The sequence below is a fragment of the Lemur catta genome, chromosome 8, assembly GCF_020740605.2.
Source record: "Lemur catta isolate mLemCat1 chromosome 8, mLemCat1.pri, whole genome shotgun sequence".
Taxonomy (NCBI): domain Eukaryota; kingdom Metazoa; phylum Chordata; class Mammalia; order Primates; family Lemuridae; genus Lemur; species Lemur catta.
The window spans coordinates 76,681,134-76,688,641 of NC_059135.1; the positions used below are offsets into that span (position 1 = coordinate 76,681,134).

Consider the following 7,508-nt stretch of genomic DNA (forward strand, 5'->3'; position numbering starts at 1 on the left):
AAAAAAAAAGAAAACTATAAAACACCCATGAAACTCAAACTTCTAAACCTCTTTCTCACTTATAATCTATTCTTTCCATTGAAAAAATAATTCAAATTAAAATAACATGAATGCTTGATTTATCTTGCAGAATCAAGAAAAAAAGATATATTTCTTTTAAAAAGTACCCTTATTATCAAATTTTAAAAACAATTTTTATGGAAATTTTGTAAACTGTATAGTAAATGTTCTATACAGCTTCTAGGGCAGGAACAAACCATAGACAAGTTTGACCTGTCTTAATTACTCTAGGCTACCATTATGGCCGTTTATGATGGAACTGTGTTGTAATCCAGCTCCAATATATAGAGGGCTGTTTGCCTCCAGAGCAATAGTTAAGATTACAATTTCTTTTGCTATTTTTGTAGGCTTTTTTTTTTTTTATCTCCCCTTCCATAAGCTGCCATGCTACTCTTAAAGCAAGCTATTTTTAAAGCACTCTTTACTTCCTTCCAACTTGTTGATTCTAATATAATGTTAACCAGGAAACCAGAGACCAGAGTTAGAAGACTAAACTCTTAAGGAGTGAGGGTCTGTGGTTGTTGCCAATGAGTCTATTAATACATGACAGCACTGTAGCTGCTTCCTTGTTTATAACAATCTTCTGACTATATTTGATCCATATCCCTAGAATAAGTGAGCTGTTACCGTAGAGCAAAATACATACGTAAGAGAAAAATCTGTATTTCTACCATGGTAATTTGAGCTAGTTAACTAGTGGGGGAACTGGTCATAGAATAATATATTTAAGGTAAATTTAAGAATATGGCACTCAGGAAAAGAGGTATTAGAACTGTCGATATTTTTTTTCTCTTTATCCTTGCAATGCTACTTTCTCCTTCTAGAAGGGAATAATTCCAAAAATCCCAATTCCCAACTAGATTTTCTTTATATTTCCTGATCATTGACCATTGGAGACACAAAATCAAACCAATAAATATGATTATTTCACAAGTTTTATTTGGTTTGTTTTTCCAGATTAAGTTGTCCCTGTATTAGCAACTAGTACAATCAAGTTGGGGCTAAAGAGAATTGAGCAAGAGAGAAAATACACTACAAGAAAAGATACTAAATCCAAATGATAAGTTTCTGCTGATATCTAAGGATATGTGAAAGAAAAAATTTGATGAAAATTTTGGAGAGAGAGAAAAAGCTCATGCACCACGTTCACAACCAGGTACCTGAAGTAACCAGTACGGGCAACATGGTCTGGCAGGTTAAGCCTTGTGACAGGATGAATGACAGTGTTGCAGCATGCCGGCAGCTACCTGCTACTGATCTGGAGGAGCACCTGGTCTCACTAAACACCTTCCCTGTGGGGTCATCCTTAAGGGGCTTCCCAGAGAGGTAGCAATTAGGCTTCATCATGAAAACTTCCTTTATCAAAACCAAATATGTTTTTCAATTTATCAAAACCCGGTATGTTGGCCGGGCGTGGTGGCTCACGCCTGTAATCCTAGCTCTGGGAGGCCGAGGCGGGTGGATCGCTCGAGGTCAGGAGTTCGAGACCAGCCTGAGCAAGAGTGAGACCCTGTCTCTACTAAAAATAGAAAGAAATTATCTGGCCAACTAAAAATATATATACAAAAAATTAGCCGGGCATGGTGGCTCATGCCTGTAGTCCCAGCTACTCGGGAGGCTGAGGCAGTAGGATCGCTTAAGCCCAGGAGTTTGAGGTTGCTGTGAGCTAGGCTGACGCCACGGCACTCACTCTAGCCCGGGCAACAGAGCGAGACTCTGTCTCAAAAAAAAAAAAAAACAAAAACAAAACCCGGTATGTTTTATGAATTTGCAAAACAAATTTTTACTCCCCCAGAGCACCCATTCCTCCCAAATACGCTAATGGTTCCCAAAGGGTGAGTATGAATAGCCTGGAGCGTTGGCAGGGTTATGGATTAGACTCTACATTACGGATTACACTTTACAGTTATTCCTATGCCACATCATACAATCCTTCAGATTGCAAGAGAGTTTATGGGCAAGTAATATATAAATTATTATGAAACCTCTGAAGTAGGCCTCTTGACATCAGAAAAGAACAAACATGGCCCAGTCAGGACTAAAACTTCACAGACTAGCTAGCACAATTATAATTAAACAACCAGATAAGTCACTACCTAAATCTTTGCTGTTCACAGTGGGGTTTTCGGATTAGCAGTACTGACCATTACCTGGGAGCTTGTTAGAAATCCGGCATCTCAGGATACGCTCCAGACCTACTAGGTGAGTATCTGCAGTTTAACAAGATCCCCAGGTGGTTCTTATGAACATTAAAATTTGAGAAGGAAGGAAGGGAGGAAGGAAGGAAAGAAGGAAGGAAGGGAGGACGGGAGGAAGGGAAGGAGGGAGGGAGGAAGGAGGGAAGGAAGGGAAAGAATATAGAATATAGAATGTTTTTCTATATTCCCTGCACTGTTCTAAGAACTTACATGCATTTACTCATTTAGTCCTCACAATGAAGTTAATGAGGTAGGTATAAAAAACAAGATTTTAAAGATATGAATAAAAACTTAGATTCTGTAATGCATGCAGCTGTTTCAAATGGTATTCATGAGTAGAAATTGTTTTCTTTTCTGACACTCCCTAGTGAGCCCTCCGTGGTTCTTTAGGAAATCTCTATGGGCAGCTATGGCAATCTTGGTCTGTGACACTCCTCTCTTTATAAGCTCTGTTCCTGGCAAAGAAGCAATTGACAGAGCAACCAGGCCAGATGCTCATCCTGGAATTACTTGCGGGGGGAGGTCTTTTGGGAAAATCAGAGCTCTACAGAGACAGAGATGTTTTCCACCTTAACCTTCCTTTCTTCCCAAGGTGTGTCTTACCTTGAAATTTGGGAACTCCATAAGGAACAGCCAATTTTATATATATTATACACAAATACATATATATATTCTTTGCATTACTAGGCATATTGAATAACTGGAACGGGGATTTCCTTTTTGTCTGTGATTCCTGGTAATGGTCTAAGATTAAAATAATTTCAGTAATAAAATCCAAATGAACTTTGTGACTCCCTCACGAGAGAGCAGGGAAGGGGGAAGAGAGAATGAGTAGAGGAGGGAGGGAGGGAGGGAAGAAGGGAAAATTTCAAATCTGATTAGCATTAAAACCCTACTTTTTAAGATTTTAAAAAGTCATCCCCTTTTAGGAGTAAATGAAAGAAAAAAAAATGCTCCTTTGCTTATTCTTTCTATGTTCATCTCGAGCATTGGATATTGCATATCTTGTGATAAGGAAGAATTCTAATGACATTAGAATATTTAGTGCCTTGGACACAGACCCACCTCATAGTTTGTTTTCTTTTATTTGATATGTCATATGCTATGGAATTTATTTAGATAAAACAATTACCAGTATCCATTCTTTGAGGATTTGAACTCTTTCTTTTATCCCACTACACAACAGGTACTAATAGAAAATATCTTTTATTTCAGCTTATTATGGGGGTACAAAAGCTCAGGTTATATATATTGCCCATGTCCTGCCCATTCCCCTGAGTCAGAGTCTCAAGCGTGTCCGTTCCCCAGACAGTGCGCCTGGCACTCACCATGTAGTCATACCTCCATCCCCTCCCCCCACCCCCCACCTCAGTCTGATATCCAGTTGGTATCATTCCCCAATGTGCATTTAGATGATGATCAGGGAAACCAATTTTCTGGTGAGTACATGTGATGCTTGTTTTTCCATTCTTGGAATACTTCACTTAATATAATTAATGGGTTCCAACTCTCTCCAGGAGAACCAAAGAGATGTCGTATCATCGTTATTTCTTATAGCTGAGTAATACTCCATGGTATACATATACCACAATTTACTAATCCATTCATGAAAAAAAAAGAATTTAAATAGAAATTAGGATATCATGCCAAAATTGTTCACCAAAGTTAACAAAACTCTAGATTTACACTTTTATCCCAAATGTCATGGGACCAAAACACATCCTTGAAAGTCATTAGTCCAGCAATGATATAGAAAATAACCTTCCAGAAGTTTGTATAGATCAGAAATAAAGTATTTTTTTGTGGAAAAAAAAAAAAAGAAAATATCTTTTATTACCTGAAATACAAATACTAAAAGTCTTTCCATTATTAGAACTGACACTATAAATACAATGGTATGATAAGAAGTCTTTTGTTTTGCTTTGTTTTTACCATTCTTAAACACTGGAATTCACTTTAGAACTCCTGAGAAGGTTGTCAGATTATTTTGATTGATAAATGACAAAAGGTACAAACACTCTGCAATTTCCTCAGTTATCTTTAAGTTGTTACTTATAAACATTTTATCTTTTGCTATAAAATAACCGTAAGGCATATGTAGAAAGATTCAACACCAAAAGTTTTATATCTTTATGTCTTATAGTGATCTTTACATTAAGAGAATATTCCTCATATCTTAATAATTCCTAAATTTGAAGCAGAAAACCTCCATTTTCTGCTTCACAAATGTCAAAATGTGATTTCCATTTTGTGCCCATTCTGAATTTCACATTACATTCTAAGCATCAACTATGATTACTGCTGACATCTTTGTATCAATGAGCCTCTAAGATTTTATGCAAAGCCTTGAAAACTTCACCCAGGGTATCACCAAACTAGGCAAGCTTGGTCTGCCTCTGTATTTACTAATTGAAGCACATAGTCTCTGAACTTAGAAGTACACGGCTGGCTAGGCAGTCATGCCCGGGTTTCACAATTTATCATTACTTTTAACGGCTTTCTTTTTATCCCAGTGAAATATTCTGTCTCTTAATTTCACGTGAATATCTTTACCTGGGAAAGTGGAAGAAAAATGATAACACTTGCTTAAAATTAATTTCTTACTTCTCCCTCAGTGCAGTGTATCTAAAGAAGCAAAACTTATTGAATCAAGTTTAATGACATAATAAATTCTTCCTTTCCGACAATGCTGTGGCTTAATTCACGAGTGCACTTTAAGCTTTTGCCTTTAGCGTCTGATGGGTCATTAGTCTGTATGTAATCCAGCAATTGGACTCCTCGGAGTCTAAACTCAATCAGCAAGCACCAAACCAGTAGTTTCTGAAATATGACTGGTAGGTCAAGTGTCCTCAAAAAGAGTGCCTGGGGCATCCCCGACAGAGAATAGGGTGTGACAAGCAACAAACTAGGACAGAATGTGATGCTGGCACTCATTAAAGACTTCATTCTTTCTAACTTACTGAACAGCTACTCTTCAAATGCTTTGACCTCCACTTTTGATGTTTTCTAGCAGTAAGTTATGCAATAAAATTGTTTGGTATGTACCAATAGCCTTAACATACATGTCATCAAGTTGAACATATTCTAATCACATTTTTGCCCCAAGAATTTTTGTCTAATACGAGAAAAACAAGCCATGGAATCACTATCAGTCATCCTAGACCAAAACAGTCTAATTGCGGCACAACAATCCCACATAGGAAATATGCTCTCTGCTGGATCAAATTAGTCTCCTTTCTTTGAGAGCATCTTCTGTGACTAAAAAATAGAAATAGAGATATCACTAATATTATTCCTGGATTTAATATGAGATTTGGGAAAACCATTTTTCTACCCTATCTTCAATGAGTGAAGTAATTCTACTATTAATACTTAGTTCTGCTATAGTGCTACATTCATTTATTCATTCAAATGATGCTGGATGCTGGAAATAGAGGGATAGTTTTCAGTCTCTGCCCATCAAGAATTAAACAATTAATTTTAGATAAGTGATGTACTTTAACCTGTATCATCATCATCACCATCTTAACTTTTTAAAGAATTTAATATAAAACATACAAAAAAACACCAGATATAATTCAGATATGACACCATGCATGGAGAAATAAAGAAAAAAAAATCTTCCCCCCACCTTCTAAAATGGGATTTTCAATGTTCTATAAAAACACTTTGTCTCACTTCATCATGGTGTCATCTTCCTGGAGGAACTTGGTATAAAGACTGGACCCAAGAGTTGAATTTAATCACTTTCTTTAAAAACTTAAAAGCCAGTATCTAAAATTGCTGGTTGGCTATGGCTGCTGTGAGCAGATAGAGGAGCAGCAAGGGCCACGGTAGCAAGAACAGACACAGAGGATTTGGATTCTGAAAGGAAAGTGACCATGAGAGCAGAAGGGAGGCAAGAGAAAAATAGGGAGTCTGAAAGAGAAGTGAGTAGAGTTAGGAGCAGGAGGAGAGAGGAAGTAAGAAAGGAAGGGCAAAAGGAGAAGAGAAATTGAAGAGTGGGTGGGAGGAAGAACAAGTGAGTTGAGCATTAAGCTACAGCACATATGCTTCAACCCATGAAATTAACATATTGAAAATAATCCAGTGCTTCCTTATAGAGAAAACAGTGGTTGGATCGAGTTGCAGGGCCTTGTTGATGAGGAAGCCAAGCGACACATTGTGGTATGCAGCCTCTAAAATGGCTCTCAAGGCTCCCTGGCTCCTAGTGTTCATGGCCATGTGTAATGCCCTCGCATCCAGCACAGGCTGGACCTAGTGATTCCCTTCTAGCCAAGAGAATACAGCAAAATCAATGGGATTACACTTAATCACTTCCAAGATTAAGTTACAAAAAGCCTCTGGCTTCCATCTTGCTCACCCTCAGTTACTTTCTCTCACTTGCTCATTCTGTGGGATGTCAGCTGCCATACTATGAACTGCCCTATGAAAAGAGCCTCATGACAAGGAGCTGAGGGAGGCCTCTGGCCAGTAGCCGGTGAGGAAATGGAGCCTCAGTCCAGTAGCTCTCAAGGAACCAAATCCTGCCGACAACTACCTGAATGATCTAGAAGCTAATCCTCCCTCAGTTGAGCCTTTAGATGAGACCACAACCCTGGCCAACACCTTGATTATAGCCTTGTGAGAGTCCTTCAGACAGAGGCACTAAGCCACCAATGGATTCCTGACCTACAGAAATTGTGAGATAATAAATGTTTGTTGTTTCAAACGGCTACGTTTTACAATAATTTATTATATAACAATGAATAACAAATATACACATTTAATATGAAAATGACCACTTTGACCAAGATTAACTCTACATCAGTAGGTGAATCACTAAGGTAACCCTAATAGATTTAATAGCAGAATTATGAAAACCTAACCTGTGATAAAGATAAGAATTAAATTAACTTTTATTAATTTAACCTTGTAAAGACAGGGTTTAAATTAATCAGCAAATCTTACCTCATGTTTCGCACAGAAACCTGGGTTTGAGCACCAGCTATGGGCCAGGTACTTACTAACTGAGGGATATGGCCAACTCATTAAGCCTCTCTGAGACACATCTTGATCTGCGGAAAATGGGGCAACTAATTATCCCTATGTGTCATGACTGTCATGAGATTGACTTGAGGTCATGTGATTGAAACTACTTTGGAAACTATACAGCCGGTTATGATGTAAGTACTAAGGGGATTGCTGCAGTCCCACTCATGCGATCCCTCCAGGCTAGTAACATTTCAAATATTTGCAACTCCTGACAAA

The 7,508-nt window shown here is 37.9% G+C and overlaps 1 long non-coding RNA gene across 1 annotated transcript in view; it reads right to left on the reverse strand.

Moving 5' to 3' along the window:
* The window catches only part of LOC123643293, a 65,095-nt gene extending 57,833 nt beyond the window's left edge, over nt 1–7,262 (reverse strand). Inside the window, exon 1 of the long non-coding RNA XR_006736746.1 lies at nt 7,209–7,262. This is a non-coding gene — a long non-coding RNA (uncharacterized LOC123643293). The remainder of the gene's footprint in view (nt 1–7,208) is intronic.
* Between the last annotated feature and the right edge of the window lie 246 nt (nt 7,263–7,508).